The sequence below is a fragment of the Elephas maximus genome, chromosome 14, assembly GCF_024166365.1.
Source record: "Elephas maximus indicus isolate mEleMax1 chromosome 14, mEleMax1 primary haplotype, whole genome shotgun sequence".
Classification (NCBI taxonomy): domain Eukaryota; kingdom Metazoa; phylum Chordata; class Mammalia; order Proboscidea; family Elephantidae; genus Elephas; species Elephas maximus.
Window position 1 is genome coordinate 81,622,530 of NC_064832.1, and position 24,124 is coordinate 81,646,653.

The following is a 24,124-nucleotide window of genomic DNA, read 5'->3' on the forward strand; positions in this document are numbered from 1 at the left end:
GTCCCCTAAATCAGTCCTTCTTGAAACTTAAGATACATATGATACTATATATATGCATAGTAATATGAAATTATGATTCAGTAAGTCTGAGTTGAGACTCAAGAGTCTATACTTCTAACAAGCTACCAGGTGATGTCTATTCTGCCTGTCCATAAAACACATTGTAAGTAGCAAGGCTGTTGTGTATGTCTTTTTACTACTAAAGTATTCTTCCTCACATGTGAAAGTCAACTGAATTAATCATAAATATTATGAAAATAATTATGGAGATGTGTTTGTATATTCCAGGTTTTGGTGCTGGGGTGAAAATTCTATAAAGGACAATGAGCTTTAAACGGTAAAAGTCCTTCAGAGAAAATATGGTTAAGTCTTTGAAAATTTAAAATGTGAAAATCTTTTGTACTGAATTTTATGTCTATAAGTTACAGAAATAGATTTTATTATGGGCCCAAATATGTAAAAAAAAAAAAAAAAAAAAAAGTTAGTTGCAGCATTATTTCTAATAGCCAATAGATAAAATCGAATTTCTCAAAGTATAGTAGAAGACATTAAATAAAATATAGTCCATTCAATGGAATATTTGTTGTTGTTAGGTGCTGCCAAGTCGGTTTTGACTCATAGCAACCTCATGTGACAGAGTAAAATTGCCCCATAGAATTTTCTACGCTTTAATGTGGGTAGTGGGTTAATCTTTATAACAGCATATAGCCAGGTCTTTGTCCCACAGAGCCTCTGGGTAGGTTTGAACTGCCAACATTTTGGTCAGCAGCCGAGCACTTAATCGTTGCACTACCAGGGTTCTTAATGGAATATTAGGTGGGATTAAAAAATGACTCATATCAAAATAAGCTTTTTGGAGAAGATGACCATTTATTTTGTAAGCCCAGAGAGGGTAGGAACTATCTGTTTTGTGCTGATGTACCATGCCTCTCACACAGCAGGTGCTTAAAATTCAATAAAACCTTGTTACATGAACGAATAAATAACTTCTAAGACATATTATTGAATAAGAAAAAAAGTACGAGTGTTTACAAGTTTTTTTGCAATTTTTGTGAATTTTGAGTTGAGAGAAAATTTTGTTTTATTTTATACTTTCCTGTATAGTTTGATAATTTACTGTATGAATTGCTGTTCTTTGGGAAATAAGGTTAAAAAATATAAAAAATGAAACATCAGAAACATGAAGAAGTTGCTATATTAATCTTCAGCTCCCAGCCTCTTAATGGAAAGGCTTCAAGCTACTGTATTGAATCAGAGATAAATTTAAATTCCCTTCCAGATATCTTCTGCATATTTTATTTATATGTCTGGGTTTGTACAGTCAGAATTAACCGATTTCCATATAACAAGGGTCTACTTTGTTTAATGTTGTTCCTGAAAATATGGGTAGAACCAAAGTGATGAAATATTACCAAATTGGTTCATACTACTATATCACACCATTTCATATCATCTTTACAGTGTTAAATGTTCCTCAGAAATTTTGAGACAGGGACAGAAGTCTGGACAGCCTCAAGATGGGAATAACAGGCCTGTTGATCTGGGACTCTGTTCCATGGTGATGTTACAAGACAACCCACATAGGCAGCCTGTGACACACAAAGTCTTATGTATTTATGTCTCTCAAGTTGTTTTTCAGGACCCCACTATAGGGGTGGCATCCTGAATCTCTCTCTTGGACGATGTTTTTTAGGACTCTACCATAGGGGGTGGTATTACAAGATAGCCCACATCCTAGACTCTGACGCATGAAGTTCTACATATCTTCCCTACAAGCTGTTTCACAAAGATGAACAGGATCAGCCCATCCCCGGGACATATGCAGTGAAAATGGGTGTGACCTTACAGGCTTGTCAAGTGGCCGCGGAGACTGCGCAGTGGTGACGAGAGAGCGTGCAAACGGACTCCATCTTGGATCCCAGATGCGCAGGCACCTAATGTCTTAACCCCTGTGATTCTCAGAAAGCCCCGCCTTTTTCGCCTATAAACTCCAGGAAAACCTTCATTCAGGGAGAGACTGGAGGCTGGGGTAGGCAGAAGCCCCTCTCGGTCCCTCCCTTGCAAGCCTCTGCTTTCTTTCTGTCGCTTAATAAACCTTTGTGCGTGTGGAACCTCTGAGCCTCTCCTGGTTATTCTTGGTCGGTGGAAGGCAAGAACCTAAACAGGACTTGGTCCCAAGCAGGAAGCCTTGTCCTGCAACAATTTAAGGCAATTTAGGGACCGAGAAAGGAAATAAAACCAAAAGAAAAATTTGTATTATCCATTCAAAATCTGTTTAATGGTTACTTTTATTTCTTGACTGTGTAGAAACAGTCTTAAAAAAAAACCCAGAAACCAGTCAAAACCTGGGGAGGCTTAATTGTGGGACCAGATTCTGGGGCTTTGCAATACAATTCATACTTTTTTTTTTTCACTTTTGGAGTATATAAGCACACCTTTTTTTTTTTTTTTTGAGGTAGAACTTAAAAAAAAATTCTTAGTTCTTTAGGCTTTGTACTATGTGTTGGGATGTATAGATTTTGAGATATTTCAAAATCAGGTATTCTATAGTGCCAGAAAATCCATTTTAAAGTCTCACTTCTATGCTATTAAACATTTGAGTCCTGATATTTTATCTTCTCCTGGGATGAGTTCATCCGCAGATAATTTGAAGAAAGTAATTTCAAGCCAAACACTATCACAAGGTGTACTCAGTGCTTACGTACAAGTGGAGCTGTTTCTCCATTCATCTTTGTCGAATCCCTTCTTCCTGTCCTAAGATCTGAGTGTAATAGAGCTGCACTTTCCACAAAGGGGCTCTTTTGGGGGGAAAATATATAATAGGTAGAAGATACAGGTCGAGGGTATAGTCTAGGCAGAGTTATAACTAAGGTATGGCAGGTAGGGCGCGAGCCCTGGAGCCACTTGAGGAGGGGCGCTAATGAGCAGTTTCTATTGGCCACTGTAGTTTCCGTCGCCAGCTGTGAGAGATCATCCAACAATATAAAAATCATTGCTATATGAGCTATTTTCTGTACATAGGTGCCCAGGTCTAGTGAGGGACTTAGGGTGTCAGATGAATTTGTGGAAAAACTGGTTGACCCCACAGGGACATCTGATAATCGTGCTCCTGCAGGCAGCCAGGGCACTGGGACCGGTGGCTGCCTGCATTACCCTCAGCAGCCACTACCCACCGTTAACCTAGAAGCCCCTTTCTTATTTTCTGAAGTTTGTAATCTGCCCTCCTTTGCACTAAATTTTTGAGAAATGACTTAAATAATCATCAAATAGACTACGCATTTCTAAAACTTTCAGGTCAATGTAAAAGAAGAGAGCCTGAGCTTTAACTTTCCTATGATTTTTTAGCAATGTTGGTAAGTCCGAACTCTTTATTTCAGATGCATATATGACACACACAAATTATCTGGAATAATAATGGTCACAAATCTTGGCATGAAAGATTTATAACTGAAGCAATAGGAAAAAATAAGGATTTTCAATCCGGCAAACAAACTCGTGTCTGCAAACTAAAAAAAAATGAGTTAGACTAACCAACCATGAGAATACAATTTAACAGTACACTTTAAGCCAGTAGTTCTTCAGGTGTGGTCCAGGATCCAGCAGCCTAAGTCTGACCTGGAAAGTTTTTAGAAATACAGATTCCCTGGCCCACTACAGACCTACTGAATCCCATGGGGGAGGTAGAGCCCAGCAATCTGCATTTTAAACCCCACGTTTCTGTCCCCCTCTCACCAAGATTCTATTGCTGCTACATTTTGTGAATTATTGTTGTAAGCTACAGGGAAAGATATGGTAAATCACTTTCACTCGCCCATCAGTGTAAGTAGTATTAGTTTAATAAAAAGAGAAAAAAATCAATTGCACCAACACAAGTTGTACTATTTGACACTGTCCTTTGTGGTCCAGCAGCCCTGGGGGCACAGTGAATAAGAACTGGACTGCTAACCCGAAGTTCAGCAGTTGGAATCTACCAGCCACTCCTTGGAAACCCTATAGGGCAGTTCTACTGTGTCCTGTAGGGTCACTATGAGTCGGAATCAACTCAAGGGCAAGGGCTTTAGTTTTGGTTTGTAGTTCAACCACATTTTAAGTGATATCTAATTTAATCTTTGTTCTGAAATTTCTGTAGCTCAATTTGAAGCTTTGATAACAATGAAGTTTATTATGTATTTGTATACACTTTTAAATTCAGAATTCAATGCTCGTGGTTCATCAAGGTTGTGATACTGGTAAGTCCTATTTCAATGCTCTTCATTTGTGAGGGTTGCAGGTGTGGTGGTTTCTGACTTTGCTCCAAGAGCAGAGTGCCCTCCGCTGTCCAGCTGAGCCCAAGACGCTGACAATACAGGTGCAGGAAGGGTCATTGCGAAGCTAATTTCAGGTAACCTCATGAGGCAGTGATTCTTTCCACAAAGAGGCTAATTATGAATCCTATGACACAATTGATGCTATTTATCTTGCTGCCTTTGCCTCATTCTCATGCTTATGGGCATGTAAGCATTGCTGCTGCCAACTGGAATTCGACATGGAGAATCTGGGTGGCTCAGAGAAAATGCAACATTTGAATTAAGATATCCATGAAATTTCTAGAAAGATTAATTTGGGGGTGGGCAATTTCAGACAAATGTTGAAAACGTGAGAACAGTTTTTGTGTTACTATGACACTAATGGGACTTGTATAGTGAAACTAAATTAAGTCTTGAGAAAGGCACATGAAAAATAAGTACACTCTTTCATCAGATACAGGCATATCAATGACCATTTGTGAGTTAGATAGGAAGGTGCAGTGTTTATCTAAATGGGTGCCTGTGATTTTGTCATGTGATTTTTTTGTATGCATATTTATGCACTCTTTTAAAATTTATAATGCTAACTTTTCTTTTTATGCTATGCATTTTCAGATTTACTTTGGGCATCTCACTAACAGCCACAGTGGCAATTGTGTTTTCATCGTGCAATTTTTATTATGATAATTTAATTTGAAGTACATATTTTGAATTTGTGAGATGGCCAACCGAGATTAGATTTATAGAATTTTTAAGAAAATAATGCCTCTAGGCAAAAGTTATTGGCTTATGCAATAACTAAACTGACAATATTTCCATATTACAGCACTCAAATTTTACTGAAGAATAGAGGCAAGTCTTCATTTGAGTTGAACTCAAAGGCAGACTTGGCTTGCTATTAAAAGTATGGTCTGTAGCCCAGGAGCACCCGCATTAGCATCATGTAGGAGCTTGTCAAAAATGCAGAATCTCAGAAACCACCCCAGACCTACTGGTAAACATGAACATGAAAGAATCTATATTTTAACAAAGTTCCAGTTGGTTTACATGGCCATCATTATTTCAGGGGTGAAATTGATAACATTTGAATTATCTAGTATATTGTTCTTTGCCACCAAAAATGAACATGCACTTTGATTAACTATGGTTTTTAGCAGCCACTCTGGTGGTTACATTGCACAGCAATGATGCCATCAGTATAAATCTTGCAGACGTAGGCATCTCTCAGAAGCATATAACCAAATTATTGTTTTTATATACTTACTGTGCAAGGACCCCTTTAATGATAGCAACGTTGAACAAGTTACTTAAATTTTCTGTCCTTTAATGTCTTCTTCTGTAAAATGCAAAAACAATGACACTTCCATTATCAGGTTATTATGATGATTATATGAACTGTACATGTAAAATGTTTAGGAGAGTGCCAGACATATAGTGACTCTCAATAACGATTTGTTTTTAGTATTATTTTTTGATATAACTCACAGGAGCGTGATCCTTAGTCTTCAGGACAATGACAGGACAGAGAACCAAGATAGGTGAGTGAGTGAGAAGTAAAATATAAAATCCAGTGCCGTCGAGTCGATTCCGACTCATAGCGACCCTATTAGGACAGAGTAAAACTGCCCCACAGAGTTTCCAAGGAGTGCCTGGCGGATTCAAACTGCCGACCCTTTGGTTAGCAGCGGTAGCACTACCCAGCAATTCCTCATGATAACTCTTTCTCCTGTGAAGTTAAAAAAAAAAAATTGAACGTCAGTCTAGTGGTGCCTCACTGGTCATAAAAGAGTATATGAATTTTCTGATCATGGGCTCCAGAGAAACCCACCTACTGTCCTATAATTTCACCACAGCTTTGTCAAGTTCAGCCCAGGCAGCAGAAGGAACGGCTGTAATGCCCATGGTCAGCATTATTTCATAGCAGCCTTTATCAAAGAGATACAGCAAAACCCCAGAAAGATGGTTGGTGGCATCAAAGACAAAACAAACAAGGGACAGAAGTTTCTCAAGGATTCATTTTTGCCTAAAAGGAATTTATGGAAAGGATGTTGTACTCAAAGGAGAAATATAGCCAAAGGGGTTAAGACAGTGTTCTAGCCTGTCTATGTATTGACACATCTCTTGATTTTTTAAATAGTGTTTTTACTTAGAATCCACTTTCTAGATTTATTTAAGATTAAATTTCTAGAAATATGACTTTTTAGAAGAGGTATATCCCTTGTTTAAATATAATACTAGAAAAAAAAATTACAGCCTGAATCTTCCTTAAGAAGGCAATTTCAGATAATGTTTCTCAGAGAATTATACCAAATCAGTGTAACATTGATTTCTTCCTAAAAAAAAAAAAAAAATAGAAAAAGACATAACTAAAAATGGCTCTTGAATATGAGGGTATGTATTTATATTTGCCACGTGGAAGGTAACAATAGTTTATGAAAACATTCTCATGCCACAAGACACTGTCTACAAACCCAAAGTGAATAATAATAACCATGATGGTGATCATATTAGAAACAAATCCAATCATATATTGGGTTTTGTAATGTGCTAATGCCTTTGCATACATTGCTTCTGATCCTACCAGCAAACTACAAGATCGGTATTAATATCAGGCAGCGTTATACCTATTTTACGATTGAAGAATTCAGTGTTCAGAAAAGTTATGTAACTTATGCCAGGTCACAGAGTAGTATTAAGAGATAACTAAGTAGGTCATTGAATTAGTCTAAATGAACATCTTCCCTTAAGCCAGACCAAATAAACTCCCACTCTAAGAAGAATCTTGCTGCTTTCCCCTAAACCAAATTGCTGCACTCATTCTTAAATTCATATCCGTAGACTCACTACACCCAAAGCAAATAAGTGGAGGACTAAACATTCAAACCCATATGTGTATGACACTGAAGTCTCTATTATTTTAAAAATTGTTTCTCCTTCAATTGACCATTACAGGCAGTGACCAGGCTAGACATACTCATTTGTTAGAGCAACAACATTTCCAAAAAGAAAACAAAACATGGCAATACCATGTATGTCAGAGATGATGTGATGCTCTTGCAATGTTTCTTCTGCAAAACCTGGCATCGTAGCTTATAGATAATCGGTACTCAGTGTATATTTGCTGATGAGTAGAAGAAAAGACACAGTCAAGTCCCTTCCTTAGAGGATTAGAAGGCTGCTAAAAAAGGAATCTCCCTTTTCCAAAATAAAATAAATGGAAGGAGAGTGAAGGATTAATCTTCCCTCCGGATCTTAGGCCCTACCAACAGCATTTGTCCAGGAATAAAAGGAAGAATTATTGAATTCCTGGGTGGTTCCAGTGGTCAATGCTCTTGACGTTAACTGAAAAGTTGGAGGTTGGGGTCCACCCAGAGGTGCCTCAGAAAGGCCAGGTGACTGACTTCTGAAAATCCAGCCATTGAAGCACTCTTTTAAAAAATACCATGACGTAATCCCGTTACATATAGAACACAGTGTTGCTCTGACATACATGGTATTGCCATGAGTTGGAATCGACTTGAGGGTAACGTTTTTTGTTTGTTTTGTTTTAAGCCCATTATGCTTAAAAAACTCTTGGATATGCAAGCTATGAGGAACTAAATATTCATTTTCAGCAGAAAGATGAAATATAATGGTTTCTAAGTTCTCGTTATGACAAAGTTCAAGACAGCCATCTTCCTGAAGTTACAGCTTGGCTTATACAAACCATTATCTATCTGTTCTCAGGTACCTATATTTTCTGTGACTTTTCACTCTTTTATTTTTCTTTTCTGCTTTTTTTTTTTTTTTAACTGTGTCTTTTTTTTTCTTTTTTAACTGTGTCTCTTTCTGAAAGTTCAAAACTCACATTTGGCAAAGAGGTTCCCAATTCGCTTGAATGCAAAAGAAAAAAGGAATATGTTACCGAACTGTAAAGTGTACACAGCATGGACTGAATGCTTACTGGAGGTAGGAAGCATATTTAGGAGGAAATAGAAGATATACAGCTAACATTTACAGAGACTACTTTTGAACCTTGATAACTATATAGACCCATAATACCTTGGGATTGACATTCTGAACTCATTTCCATGGAAACCATAATCCATTGCCCTTGAGTCGATTCTAACTCATAGCAACCCTATAGGACAGAGTAGAACAGCCCCATAGAGTTTCCAAGGAGCAGCTGGTGGATTTGAACAGCAGCTCTTAACCACTGTGCTGAACATCACCATAAGAGGCCTGAAAAACTAGTTTTGGTGCTTAGGATGGGAGAAACAGAGTATGTCCAATTAGTACCTACACTGAGGACACAACAGTAGAGTCCTTGTTATCTTGGGCTGTGCAGCACACCAGGTGAGAATGCACCTTTGATGAGAAAACATCCCTATAAGGTAAATGCCACTCAGCTTTGCAGGTGTTCTGAGTAGAGATTGTCTTTCAGGGAGCAAAAGAAATAAACACAAATATGAACGTGATAGATTTGGCCACATATAAATTAAAAATGTGCGTATGTTGAAAAACACGAAAAGGGAATTACAGTAAAATAATAGGCTAAGAAACAAACTGGCAATGATCAAGACCTATTACACATTTAGAAGAAAAATGATCTATCTAGCTATCATCTATTCTTGGAATTTATCACAAAGAAGAATTAACCCATTGCCTTCGAGTCTATTCCAACTCATAGTGACCCTATAAGATAGAGTAGAACTGCCCCATAAGATTTCCAAGGCTGTAATCTTTACTGCCGCAACTTTCTCCTGTGAAGCAGCTGGTGGGTTTGAAAAATTGATATGCAGGGAGATTTCATTATCGTATCATTTATAAGTGTTAAAAATTAGATTTGGAAGTAGCCTAAGTGTTCAAGTTTAAATATACTAAACATATCATGGCAAATTTTCATGATATAATACATGCAAGTAGTAGGCATTGTGATTTTAAAGAATATTTAAGATATGGGGGAATAAATATAAATATTATTAAGTAAAACAAACAGCTTTATAAATAACATTTTGGTCCATTTTGTAATTATAAGAAAACTCAATACCAATATAAAAATTCTTGTCTAGCTGATATTATCATTTTTCCCTAACTTTTTAAATCAAATTCATATATTAAAATGTATTTGGTGTACTAAGATTTATACAATAAAGAGCAAAGATTTCCTAAACCAAATCTTCCCAACCTCCAGTTTTATTCACAAAAAGTGATACAATTTTTTTTTTCTTTAAGTACTGGTGAATAATCCCTAACATTAAATAAACCTATTATACCACTATTTATATCACCTTGATTTTCTGCTGCAGGAGATATTTCATTCGATTATATCATCCTCATTACCATTTTCATCTCATTTAGTACTCTGCCAATTCCTAGAGCCTTGTTTTTTTTGCCAGTGCTTTCAGTGCAGTTTGGACATCTTCCTTCAATACCATCGGTTCCTGATCATACGATACCTCCTGAAATAGTTTGAACAGAACGAGGGGCTACTGCGTGGTTTAAAGTCAGGAAAAATGTGCGCCAAGGTTGTATCCTTTCACTGTATGTATTCGGTCTATATGCTGAGCACATAATCCGAGAAGCTGGACTATATGAAGAACAGGGCATCAGGACTGGAGGAAGACTCATTAACAACCTGTGTTATGCAGATGACACAACCTTGCTTGCTGAAAGTGAAGAGGACTTGAAGCAACTACTGGTGACGATCAAAGACTACAGCTTTCATTGTGGACTACACCTCAACATAAAGAAAACCAAAATCCTCAGAACTGGACCAATAAGCAACATAATGATAAACGGAGAAAAGTTTGAAGTTGTCAAGGATTTCATTTTACTTGGATCCACAATCAACTTCCATGAAAGCAGCAGTCAAGAAATCAAACGAAGTATTATCGGATTGGGCAAATCTGCTGCAAAAGACCCCTTTGAAATGTTAAAAAGCAAAGATGTCACCTTGAAGACTAAGGTGTCCCTGACCCAAACCAGGGTGTTTTCAGTCACCTCATACGCATGTGAAAGCTGGACGAAGAATAAAGACCACAGAAGAATTGATGCCTTTGAATTGTGGTGTTGGTGAAGAATATTGAATATACCGTGGACTGCCAAAAGAATGAACAAATCTGTCTTGGAAGAAGTACAACCAGAATGCTCCTTAGAGGCAATGATGGTGAGACATGTTATCAGGAGATTCAGTCCCTAGAGAAGGACATAATGCTTTGTAGAGTGGAGGGTCGGGGAAAAAGAGGAAGACTCTCAACAAGGCGGATTGATACAGTGCCTGCAACAATGGGCTCAAGCATAACAACATTTGTGAGGATGGTGCAGGATGGGGCAGTGTTTCGTTCTGTTGTACATAAGATTGCTATGAGTCAGAACAGACTGGTGGGCACCTAACAACGACAGCAGCACCGTTTTCATTTCCTGCCAATACAGTATTATTATCACAGTGTAAGTTCTGTGTTGGTTACCATATTAAGTAAAACACTTGAGCCATGTTTCTTACTCTCTTTGTTAGGTGAGGCTATGGCTGATTTATTCCTCTACATACTTCTTTTCTCTACCATTCTATTTCTGACATTTGCATTATTATTTTCACATTTGTAAGATAACAGTTCTTCTGTAACCATAAGTAACTTTTGTTATTTGTATGGAGGTTGTTTCTATTTGAGAACCAAAGAGTTGGGGGAAAGGTTTAGGTGTTCATTGTTCAATTCACAGACCTTATATCAATCCCTTACTTTTTAACCCCACATCTCATTCCCACCATCTCCAGCATTTCCAGCTCTGAAAACTCACCACTATATCCTCTTTGGGTATAGCCTTTTGCCATGAATATTCTATCAGCTGCTTCTCCCTCCCCTCCTCTTTCTTCAGAACTTTTCCATAGAATTTTGAATTTGTTGTAATATCTTGCCATATCATGACTGGGTTTGATTTATGTGAATTTTATATATATGTATATAAAAAATATGTAGTACATTTCAAATGTATCCATTCTACTCTCATATGTTCATTTTATTCTATTTATTTATTTATTCTACAGCTGGTCTGATGTTTCTTATGAGCCTCTTGTCACTGTTAAGGAAACTTAAACATTCCAATTAAGAGTATCTCAGTCTTTTCCTGTTAAAATAGTATGACTTCCCACCAGTGCTGGTTTAAATAGTTCCTTTTACATAAATGAGTCTATTTTAGATTCTGTTCTTTTCCCTTTCTCTTCCTCAAAATGGCAACTGTGTATATGAGTGTCTTACTGCATCCCTGTTGTGGTTAAGAGGATCTCAGATTTGTGAATGTCCTCTGGATCTGTTGTTTTCTGCTAAAATGGGTTGGTTAGGTATGATTACCAGACAAGTAACCACTGACTTTGGACTGGTCGTGTTTTGTATTTTGGGCAACATGCTGACATCTAGTGTTAGAATCTCTGTCTGATTCTGGCCCATTTTCCTCTGGGCATAAAGTCCTCATGCTCAGGGAGGAGGGGAGAGAATTGCATCTGTATCTTAGCTAATAGCTTCCCCAGTGATTCTCATTCATCTGTGTAATCTCTCTAACACCTTGGAGGGCATGCCACTGATGAGGAAGTCAAGGTTCTTCAGTGGACCTTTGGCTTTCCTCATGTCAACTCAAGGGAAACAGGACATTTGTGCTCAGATTCCCCAGTCCTTTTTTAGCTATATTGAAAACTTTACCCTTGCTATGATCAGGGCCTAATGTAGAAAGTGACAATTAACTAAGGAGGCTGCATCACTTTCTCACTACTCTTCTTTTTCTAATACTTCTTGATATCTGAATAAATGCTCATTAGAAGCAAGGATGGCAAGAATTCATCTCACTTTGGACATGTAGTCAGGAGGGATCAGTCCCTGGAGAAGAACATCATGTCTGGTAGAGAGTCAATGAAAGAGAGGAAGACCATCAATGAGATGTATTGACACAGTGGCTTCAACAATGGGTCAAATACAGCAAGGATTTGAGGATGGCACAGAACAGGGCAGTGTTTTTATTCTATTGTACATAGGGTCACTATGAGTCAGAACTGACTCAACAGCACCTAACAATGACAATTTTTTCATTTCCTTCTCCCCAAGTCTAGTGTCTTGACTTAGCGTAATGACAGAGTCAAGAATGGAACTCTTTCAATGGCAGAAAATCACAAATCAGGAGGCATTTCAAGAATACTGAGTTTGCCATTAAGTTTTTCAGCAGTCCTTAAAGGGCATGGCTATCTTCCCCTGCTGAGTTTGGAGTTTATTGAGAGTAAAGACAAAGGAATCAGACAGATGAAAAGAAAGTGACATTTGTATTGCTAATTAAGCTGGTTGGTGAATATGACTTTAATAATGTGGCCATGTGGACTTGAAATGCTTCATCTCAGGGTTAAATAGAGGGAACCTCTCTGATTTGGCGGAGCAGAACAATGATATCCTTCCTGATATGAGAAAACGTATCCTATGAAGGATTCAAGAAAGCAGACATGCTGCAGACTATGTGGCCCTGCAAGAGAACTGGGGGTTCCCTAAACCAACCAAGCAGTTATATCTTTTCTCTGCCCCTGGATAAAGGAGAGAAAGGGGGCAGAATGTAGCTGGATATGTTCTTTTCATACCTTTGTTCATTATGATAGGAGGAGCCCTGGTGGTGCTGTGGTTAGAGCTAGGCTGCTAACTAAAAGTCAGCAGCTCAAACCCACCAGCCGCTCCTTTGAAACTCTGTGGGGCAGTTCTACTCTGTCCTAGAGGGTCTCTATGAGCCAAAATCGACTCAATGCCAAAGGGTTTAGATTCCTTGTGACCGCACACCACTACCACTACCACCACCACCACAACAATTCCTTAAGTTAGAAGGTAAGACTTTTTTGTGTGTGTGTTTAATGGAAATATTAACGAGAAGTAACTCCTCCATCATCCTCAGATTTTCTCTTGTTAAACATTAGCTAAATAATTACATGATAGGCTCTCATTGTCACAATCACTTTAGAAGAAGAAAAAAAAACCTTGCCATTGAGTAGATTCCAACACATAGCGACCCTAAAGGACAGGGTAGAAGTGCCCCATAGGATTTGTAAGGCTGTAGACTTTAGAGAAGCAGACTGCCACACCTTTCTCCCACGGAGCAAGTGGTAAGCAGCTGGTGGATTCAAACCACTGACCTTTAGGTTAACATCCTAGTGCTTAACCACTGTGCTACCAAGACCATTTTAGTAGAGGAAGGGGTGTTTAATCAGGATAATTCTGTTTCCAACTTCACAAGCCCACTCTCTAACACCAATACTGTTTCTATTAGTCCTCCCAGATTCATTGGCAGGAAGTTCTCTTTCACCCCAGAAGGTTTTGAAATGGGTTAGACCCTTGCATTTGCAGACCAGAAACATGTGCATCAACAGGGAGCTTGTTAGAATGCAGCATATGTTAGAAATGCAGAACTTCAGACACACCCCAGATCTACTGACCGTAGTTTAACAGGCTCCCCAGGTAATTCTTATGTGCATTAAAGTTTGAGAAGCACTGGGCTAGAACAGTTCATTAATTTAAGTACCTCAAAGGCTTTGCTAGAGCCTAAACTTCCTCCCAATCAGTTTCCTAGCACAAATTATGCACAGCTACTCATTATCTTGAATGCACCTCTGCAGAGATTATGAGATGAAATCAAATAATAGTTGAATGAAATAGTGTATGAGAATTAAAAAAGTAGTAACCACTGTAATTGCTGAGAAGAAGATTTCAAAGGGCGGCTCGAGAAGACAAATTACAGTATTATAACAAAATGTGCAAAGACCTGGAGCTAGAAAACCAAAAGAGAAGAACACTTGGCATTTCTCAAGCTGAAAGAACTGAAGACAACATTCAAGCCTGGAGTTGCAATACTGAAGGATTCTATGGTCAAAATGTTGAACAACAGAGGAAGCATCCAAAGAAGATGGAAGGAATACACAGTCACTGTACCAAAAAGAATTAATTGGTCAATGTTCAGCCATTTCAGGAGGTAGCATATGATCAAGAACCAATGGTACTGAAAGAAGAAGTCCAAGCTGAAATAAAGACATTAGCAAAAAATAAGATTCCAGGAATTGATGGAATACCAGTTGAGATGTTTCAACAAACAAATGCAATGCTGGAAGCACTCACTCATCTAAGCCAAGAAATTTTGAAGGCAGCTACCTGGACAACTGACTGGAAGAGATCTTTATTTGTGCCTATTCCAAACAGAGGTGATCCAACAGAATGTGGAAATTATTAAACAATATTGTTAATATTACACACAAGTAAAATTTTGCTAAAGATAATTCCAAAATGGTTGCAGCAGTACGTCCACAGGAAACTGCCAAATTCAGAACAGGTCGTAGAACGTGGGATATTGCTGATGTCAGGTGGATGTTGGCTGAAAACAGAAAATAACAGAAAGATGTTTACCTGCATTTTATAGACTATGCAAAGGTGTTCAACTGTGTGGGTCATAACAAATTATAGATAACATTAGGAAGAATGGGAATTCCAGAACACTTAATTGTGCTCATGTAGAACCTGAACATAGACCAAGAGGCAATCATTTGAACAGAACAAGTGAATACTATATGGCTTAAAATCAGGAAGGGTGTGCATCAGATTTGTATCCTTTTGCCATAGTTATTCAATCTATATGCTGAGCAAATAATCCGAGAAGCTGGACTATTTGGCTTCAGGATTTGAAGAACACTAATTAACAATCTGCTGTATGCAAATGATACAACCTTGTTTGCTGAAAGTGAAGAGGACTTGAAGCACTTACTGAAGAAAGTCAAGGAGGACTTGAAGCACTTACTGAAGAAGGTCAAAGATTATGGCTTTCCATATAGATTACGACTCAATATAAAGAAAATAAAAATCTTCACGACTGGACTAATAAGCAACATCATGGAAAATGAAGACTAGATTGAAGTTGTCAAGGATTTCAATTTTACTTGGATCTACAATCAACATGTGGAAGCAGCAATCAAGAAATCAAACAACGCATTGCATTGGGCAAATCTGCTGCAAAAGACTCTAAAGCACTGAAAAACAAAGATGTCACCTTGAGGACTAAGGTGTGCCTGACCCAAGATATGGCATTTTCAATTGTCGCATATGCATGTGAAAGCTGGACAATGAATAAGGAAGACTGAAGAAGAATTGATGCCTTCGAATTATGGCGTTGGCAAAGAATATTGAATATACCATGGACTGCCAGAAGAATGAACAAATCAGTCTTGAATGAAGTACAGCTAGAATGCTCCTTAGAAGAGAGAGGATGGTGAGACTTTGTTGCTCATATTTTTCAACCTATTATCAGGAGGAACCAGTTCCTGGAGAAGGACATCATGCTTGGTAAAGCAGAGGGCCAGCAAAAAAAGAGGAACACTCTTAATGAGTTGAATTGACATGGTGGCTGCAACAAGGGCATCAATTATTTCAATAATTATGAGGATGGTACAGGACCTGGCCGTGTGTTGTGCTGTTGTACATAGGGTTGCTGTATGTTGGAATCAACTCAATGGCACCTCTCAACAATAATAACTTTGTAATAGCTTGATCAAATTCAGCCACACAGACATTATTTGGGGAAAAAAAAAAAAAAAAAAAACATTGCTATGAATTCAATTCAACTCACAATGACCCAAAAGACAGAGTAGAACTGCCCCATAGGTTTTCCAAGGCTGTAATCTTCATGGAAGCAGACTGACATTATCTTTCTCCTGTGGACCCGCTGGTGAGTTCCAACTGTTGACTTTTTGAACTGGTGACCTTGCAGTTAGCAGCTGAGTGCTTAACCACTGTACCACCAGGGCTATTCATTATTTGAATCTAAGCTCCATGAATTATGAAGCTTAATAAATTCATTATTTATGAAGTTATTAAAAATATTACAATCCAAAAATTGAAACTTCTTACCTATGTGAATTAATATCAAAGTCCATAACTTTTAAGCTAAAGTAAAAATAATAATGATAATGAACTCCAAAAATTAAACTCTTTGACATTGTGAGTTCAAGTACCTGAGACCAGTGGGAAACACCCACTCTGAGGTCTGAGCAGCAGACATCCATTCAGTAGCTAGAGCCAGGACTGTCATTCACTTACTCATATTATCTTCTCACTTTCAAAGTGACATTTGAGGCATATGTGCTTTTAGCAATGTGTAGAAATTTGCACTGATGATGGCCCCGTTCCCAGATCTTTTCCTTTCTTTCCTGTGCCATTGGGCAAAACAACAAAAAATCCTCCTTGTGACTTTTACCTCTATACAATGCCTTGAGGCCCTATAGGGTTTCATTAACTTTTGAATATTCCTAGCCTTGCGAATATTCCATCTTTCTATTCTCCTTTCTTTGCAATAGTGGGTTAGGCCTTTTACCATATGTAGAGCTAGCAATTTTGGTCTACTTTAAAACATTCTGTGCTCTTTCTGTAGTGGGGACTAGACATTTGAATTTCCTATGGAATTCTCTGCCTTTTGTGAGGCTCTGTCTTACTTTCTTAAGTGCTGTGATAACAAATATCACAAATGGGTGGCTTTAACAAATAGAGTTAGGAGGCTATAATTCCAAATTCAGGGCGCCAGGTCTAGGTAAAGGCTTTCTGTCTCTGTTGGCTCTGGGGAAAGGTCCTTGTCTCTTTTTGGCTTCTGTTCCTTGGTGATCTCCATATGGCATCAGTCTTCCCCAGTTTGCTTCTGTGCCATCTCTGCTCCTTTTATATCTCAAAAGTGATTGGCTTGACAATAGGTTGGAGAGGGATGCTGGTGAGGAGTGAGCTTCTTGGATCAGGTGGACACTTGAGACTATGTTGGCATGTCCTGCCTGGAAAGGAGATGAGAAGGTGGAGGGGGTTAGAAGCTGGAGAAATGGGAATGAAAAGAGAGAGTGGAGAGAGAGAGCAGGCTGTCTCGTTAGGGGCAGAGTAATTGGGAGTGTGTAGCAAGGTGTTTATGGGTTTTTGTGTGGGAGACTGACTTGATTTGTAAACTTTCACTTAAAGCACCATAAAAATTATTTTAAAAAAAGTGATTGGCTTAAGACACACCCAACACTGATATGTCCTCATTAACATAGCAAAGAAAACCCTCTTCCCCATTGGGATTACACCCCCAGGCATAGGGGTTAGAATTCCAACACATATTTTCTGGGGACACAATTGGATCCATAACAAGCTCTTCAGTGAAATATAGCAAATGAATAAGTTGTGTGTCCGCAAAACCTGTGAATATTCAAAGAAATATTATATACCTTCCCAATCCTGGTCTGAATCTTTATACCAAGGGGATATTTTCCCATCATACTGATTGATGACAGTCCAGTCTGACTCTCTGTCAAGGTGTCTCTTCACCTCCGTGCCTTCCTTTAGGGTGTTAATTTACAGATTTTCTGGGCATTTCTCCTCAGGGCACAAACGATTCTTTGCCTACATTAACAGGGTTGCCTTGAAACTCACTCAGTAACAATACGAGTATTTTATGCTGATCTTACTAGTCTTCCTCTCTCAAATTTATCCATATTTTCTCTAACCACTTGGTATAACTGTCCCCAAAATTTTGACTTATCATTTCTTTTTTTTTTAAGGAACACTTTATTAGTTCAGTCTTTAAGAGGGTGCCTCACAATGTTTTTTGGTCTTGTCATAGATGAAGTTCCCAGTCAATAAGACCTTGTCTTTTCTGTTACATTTTTTTGTGTGTGTGGGGGGGGAAGGGAACCCAGCCACTCTTTCTGATCTCGCAGCAACTCAAACAGGTGTCCTTTCTTTAGCGCTTTCTTTAAAACTAATTACACCCAGGAGTATCTCTGCTTTGCTTTCATTACTGTCTGGCCTACCCTCTGAGATCTCATTTTTCCCTTTCATATCTCTATACTCTCCTTTAAAATCACAGCATTTCTCGTATGGAAATTCTCTCCTCCTTCAGCTTAATTAGCTTATGTTTATTATGCTTTCACTCTTCACTACTCTTGATATCAAGACCAAAGCATATTTTTAAACCAATCCATTCGCTCTTTGATTTCCTGAGAAACTAGATTCCTGGAGACAGAATGTTCCAGCTCAGGCTTTCAAAATTGCTTTCTTAAGTACTTGCACTTTCAGTGGTTTTATTGACATGGTTGTTGGCCTCAATCGAAGTTGATGATATTTTCTTTACAAAATAATGGCCTCTATTCCTAGCATCTTCTGTATGATAAATTTTACTGATCTTATGTGAATGGGGAAACCCTGGTGGTGTAGTGATTTAGTGCTACGGCTGCTAAGCAAAAGGCAGCAGTTCAAATCCTCCAGGCCCTCCTTGGAAACTCTATGGGGCAGTTCTACTCTGTCTTATAGGGTCGCCATGAGTCAGAATCAACTCGATGGCAGTGGGTTTTGGGTTTGGTATGTGAATGGGACCAAAATCTAGATCTCTAAAATTTAAAACTTTAATCGGAGTTTTGAAATGACTCAATCCAGGTCCTGTTTGAGACAGCTGAGGGGTGACGCTTCAAGACAATGTGTATAAATTGCATAATTGCTAAAGACTATTCTCCTTGAAAACCCTGGTGGCATAGTGGTTAATTGCTATGGCTGCAAACCAAAAGGTCAGCAGTTCAAATCCACCAGGCACTCTTGGAAACTCTATGGGCAGTTCTACTCTGTTCTATAGGGTTGCTATGAGTCAGAATTGACTCAACAGCAACGGATTTGGTACAGGTTTTTTATTCCTTTTGGATATTTTTCTCTTTACACTTAAGACAGTTAAAAACCACATAAATTCTAACAGAACGGGTGACATCTGATCTAGCATTGTCCGGCTCACACAGTGGTGCTCTCTAGTCCATGTGGAATTCAGCTTCCTTTGCAGTTATAAATTCTAATCTCACGTAATGACTGAGAGGCACAAGAAAAACAGGAAAAATTCTTCCACATATCAATGACTTAAGTGCTTGTGTAGTGAATTTCTGCTTGTTTTGAGTGAGTTAAAGTATATCTCGAAGTCTCCTTTTTGTTCCCCAATATAACTTATCTGCTAGGTAAGATCTGTGTCAGCTTAGGCAGGGTAATGCTCAGTCATGAGGGATCGCCTGTGGCTTCGGTCAGATCAATGTCACTTCAGAGAATGCTATTCCTACTTACTAACGCCTGCACGAGACACACACATCGAGGGCCCACTAAAAACAGTACTGAATCTTTACAAACAGCCAATGCCCGTGGGTAAACCACCGTGAAGGGCTAAATTCAAAATGCCACATGGCTGGCACTTTCTAAGTTCTTTCACTAGTACTACACCAGAAACTTTAATCAGATTTGGTCTCTAGATACCGATTTTTGTGTAGTCTCAAGGCTTCGGGTTAATACTGTAGGCTGCTGGGCTTTTATGGAGCCAATAAAAATCACCCCTTTCTACTTTTCTCAGATGAGGAAAAAATACATAGAGCAGATAAATGAAAGGTGAAATGTTAGTATTATTAATGATAATGCTGATTATAGAAGAGAATAGAATTTTAATTAGGCAAAATGGACTAGATTATCCTTCACTCTAGAATTAGGCAGACTTACTCATGCAGCCTTTAGTGGCTTTGGACATCTGCACAGCTTCCCTGCAGGGCAACAGCCAGGCTCCAGGCCTACTCCAAGGAGCAGCGAAGGACACATATGGTTTCCACGCAGCTGGGTGCAAAAGGGAACGTAGGAGGCCCTGAGTCAACTACACTCAGTGCTTTTCTTAAATGCACTAGTCAGATGTGTTTCTCCCACACATTTCTTTCCTGGGTAGTGGTACATAAAGTCACCCCTTTCTATGAAAGCAAGAGAAATCAGAAACAAATATCCCCACTGTGTAATTTAAATGTGGATGGATGCAGTGGTCTCTTAATTTACTTAAATTAGTTGATTATTCTATTCATCTACTTTTAGCCAGTTGTTTTGGAAAATAAAAAGAATAAATATCATCCTCCCCAAAGAATGCAAATATTCATTGCTTTTATTTTGGCAGTTGGTTTCTAAGAGATTTCCCTTATCTTCATCTACTTAGAAGATATGCAAGTCCTACCTTCAAATTTCATTTTTCTTAGAAATAAAAATTGACTGTTGTTTTAACTGAATGAAGCTCATTGAGTAAAGAGGTGAGTAACTTTAACAGACCAACAAGATCACTGTGCCATCTGGGTAAACTTGGAGAAAATAATGTTTTCAATGAAGTTAAAGAGATATGGGTTCCAGCTCCAGTTCTACTACATTATTTTGGACAACTGATAATATATTTCTGCTTTTTTTCCCCACTTGTTTAAAATGAACATAAAAACTTCATAAGTTTGTTGTTAGAATTAAATGAGAAAAATACATGTAAAGTTTTTAACATAGAACCTGATGTAGTACTCAAATAAATCTGACTCTGATAAGTATTAGCAATAATTAACAGCATCATTAAAGATACTAGTTACTTTGTGATCGCATATATAAATGGTTATACGTATATACACACACATCATTATTGAAATAATTGTCTTAACTATCTCTCTCTTTTTTTTTTAAACCTACACAAGATATTGCTATAACCTGCCCTCCAATGAGAAGATTTTTCCCTCTAGGCAGCCAAATGATAATAGTTAAAACATGTCTCCATTTTTTTTTTTTTTCCAGAAGATATTGCTGTCAACTTCATTGCAAAGAACACAGAATAATTCTTCCAACAGTCATCCAAGCAGTTGTGCACTGAGGGATAAATGGTGTTGTGATGGTGTGTGTCCCTGTGTCTTTCTGAAGAGGCAATGACTGTGCTGGTAACAGTGCAGAGAGAGAGCACACTGCGGTCATGAAAAGAGGACTTAAATCGCTTTAAAGGAATAACCAGAGCATGAGCGATTTAGTCTTTCTTACAGCCCTCCTGTGGAAACCAGTGATAGAAAATATCTAAAAGCCATTTACTGGCCTGCCAAATGTTTTGAATATCATTAGGTAAAAGAGCCCTGGTGGTGCAGCAGTTAAAGTGCTTGGCCACTAATCAAAAGATTGGTGGTTTGAACCCACCAGCTGCTCCACAAGAGAAATATGTAGTAGTCTGGCTCACTAAAGATTAAACCAAAAGCAAACCTGTTGCCACCATGTCAATTAAGACTTGCAGAGACTCACAGGGTTCTAAGGAGCAGCTGGTGGATTCAAACTACTGACCTTTTGGTTAGCAGCCATAGATCTTAACCACTGCCACCAGGGCCTCGAAAACCCTCTGGGGCAGTTCTACTCTGCCCAATAGGGTCACTATGAGTCAGGATCAAATGGATGGCAGTGGGTTTGATTTGTATTACTAGGTAATCTTCATTTGAGTAAATGAGTTAGCAGATGAAGTGGGAGTTTGAGGTTATGATGTAAGCGGAGTTCTGAAAATTTCTTCTGGATGCAGAATTTTAAGACACCATGATTTTTGTCACTGCCTGAGGCCTAGATATCCTTCACCAAATATTAGTTCCGGAAACTTGTGAAGCAATGACTTCTGTGATTATTTTGAGCCTGTGGTCAAGTAGAAGGTGTTGTACTTAGTAATGAACAGACGTCCTCCACACTGCTTCAGGCACTCATGTTTGCTATTCAAAAGAATCTTAGCCAAACAATGGAGGAACGATTTCAGAGACGTTTACTGAGTCCGCTGGGAACACATCCTTGGGAATACGTGCATTAGTAAATTAAAAAAGTAGATGATCCCACTATTCTTAAAAAATATATACTATTGTACATTTTAAGTAATATGTAAAAGCTACTTGAATAAATGCATACCTTTATTATTAGTTTGAAAGATTTCAGAAATGAAAGAACAAAGATTATCTTTTTTTCCCCCTACTTTGTTTACACTATTAAAGAAGAAGGTAAGTGTGCTTATTTCTGATTATATCTGCTAATGATAATTTATGATGGGAGTAATGGTGATATAATAAAAATTACATTTGTGTCATTTTTCAGAATCAAGGCATGAAGGCTGAATGCGAAGCCACTGCACACATGCGTAGAACATCATGATTACGTGTCGGCACTCAGATTTAAGAGGTCTGGATCCAATTATAAAATTTTTACAGAGTTTCATCAGAGAACTTTAAACCTCTGTTAAAATCCTTGAAAACCTGGGTGTTGAGATAGAATTTGTGAAATAATTGTATTGTGGTGAGACTTCTCGTTAATGGACCCCTTCCTGAGTTTGCACTTTGACTGAAGGCACTCTCTATTTTTGCCATTATTTGGCAACGTATTATGGAGTGTAAGCCATGACTTGGTGTTAGTTGAAGTTTATAGTTCCAAGGCTTATCTAATTTTGTTTAAAATTAGATTTCAAATACTCAGATGCAAATGACAAAGAACTTTGATAGCATTGCCCTTTACCTCTAGTTGCTATGCTAAAGAAACAAGTCATCAAAAAAGCAATTGCTTTGGGTAGAGAAAAATGTATCAGAAATCTAGTCAGTTAAGTCTTTTTGAAAAAAAAATATAAAAGCATTCTTTAAAACTATTAAAAATCATATAAGAAAGAAAACAGTATGCTAAGCAATCTTAACAGATGGGGTATATGCAATTATATATGTTTTAGTCAGTGTGTTTTTATTTTACTTTTTAGCAGAATTTTTTGATAGTTTAACAGAAACAGACTACTGTTTGGTGATTTCTTTCACAAGGTTCTGTATAAATAAACAAGAGTATAGTTGAAAAAGTTACCTGCAGCCCACAAACTCACACATGCTATTATTGGTTAGGGGCAGTGGGATGGCAACCCAAATCATTTATTTGTCAGTTTATTTTCATACTCTGTATCAACCAAATATCTATTTTGTGCAAGTTATAAATTCTCTGCATTAATAAGACTGGTCCAATTTTAAGTTACAGTTGATATTCCACCATTGTCTCTGGCAAATTTTGAGTTTAAAACATAGAGAATGCAAAGCTTTTTCTCAGCCCAGAGTCTTTGGGTGGTGGAAATGATTAATAGGCTTGGCTGTTAACAGAAAGGTTGGAAGTTTGAGTCCATTTGGAAATACATGGGAAGAAAGCCCTAGCTATCTGCTTACAAAGAAATTAGCCGGTTCTGCTCTGACACACATGGGGTCATCGAGATTTGGAATCTACTCAACTGCAACTGGTAGTAGTATCCTGGGTTCCCTTCACAGAGTCTAGACGGCTTTGGTTATAGTCTCAGGCTCATTTGGGCAAGCAGAGCCAAGTTCTCCACTCCGATACACTGAACACCCAGAGCACCCCAGAAGCAATTCTAGTAGTGCTGCCTAGGTTATGATATAGGTCAGTCTGTAATCATCCTGTAGGCCATTGTTAAAGAGAACAAACTTCTTTGCAACATTTCAAATACTGCCCAGAGGGTTCAGGCAAAATGAACTGTTCTCAGAGTTACAATAATGTTAACAGACACTTGGTCTTCAGAATTAAGTTCTGATAGGACTGGTGGCATTAAAACTACACACACAAGTCTGTATTTCACAGTAGCAACTAAAAACAGTGGCTTTCAACTGGATTTTTTTTTTTTTTTTTTTTTTAATAAATCACGGACAAGAGAACCCTACTTGAAGTGCCAGGGTTTAAACACCAATATAGAGCAAAAGATGATGGACCAAATACTCCAACATTAAACTATCCAACTGGAACATTTTCAACTAAAATTTCATCATCTAATCGATTGCCTGTCTTCATGTGTCATTCTTAGAAAGCTCTCTGGTCTTCATGTCAGCTTCGTCCATCAGTAAATTCAAGGTTGCCTACTTTATCCTGCTTGAGAATCCATGTAGCATAAGCTTCCACTTTCTTTCCTGAGGACCCTCCCACAAGAAGACCATAAAAGTTGTGATTTATGACAATAAAATCTCCAAAGTAAATGAGAGGATAAATTGTAAG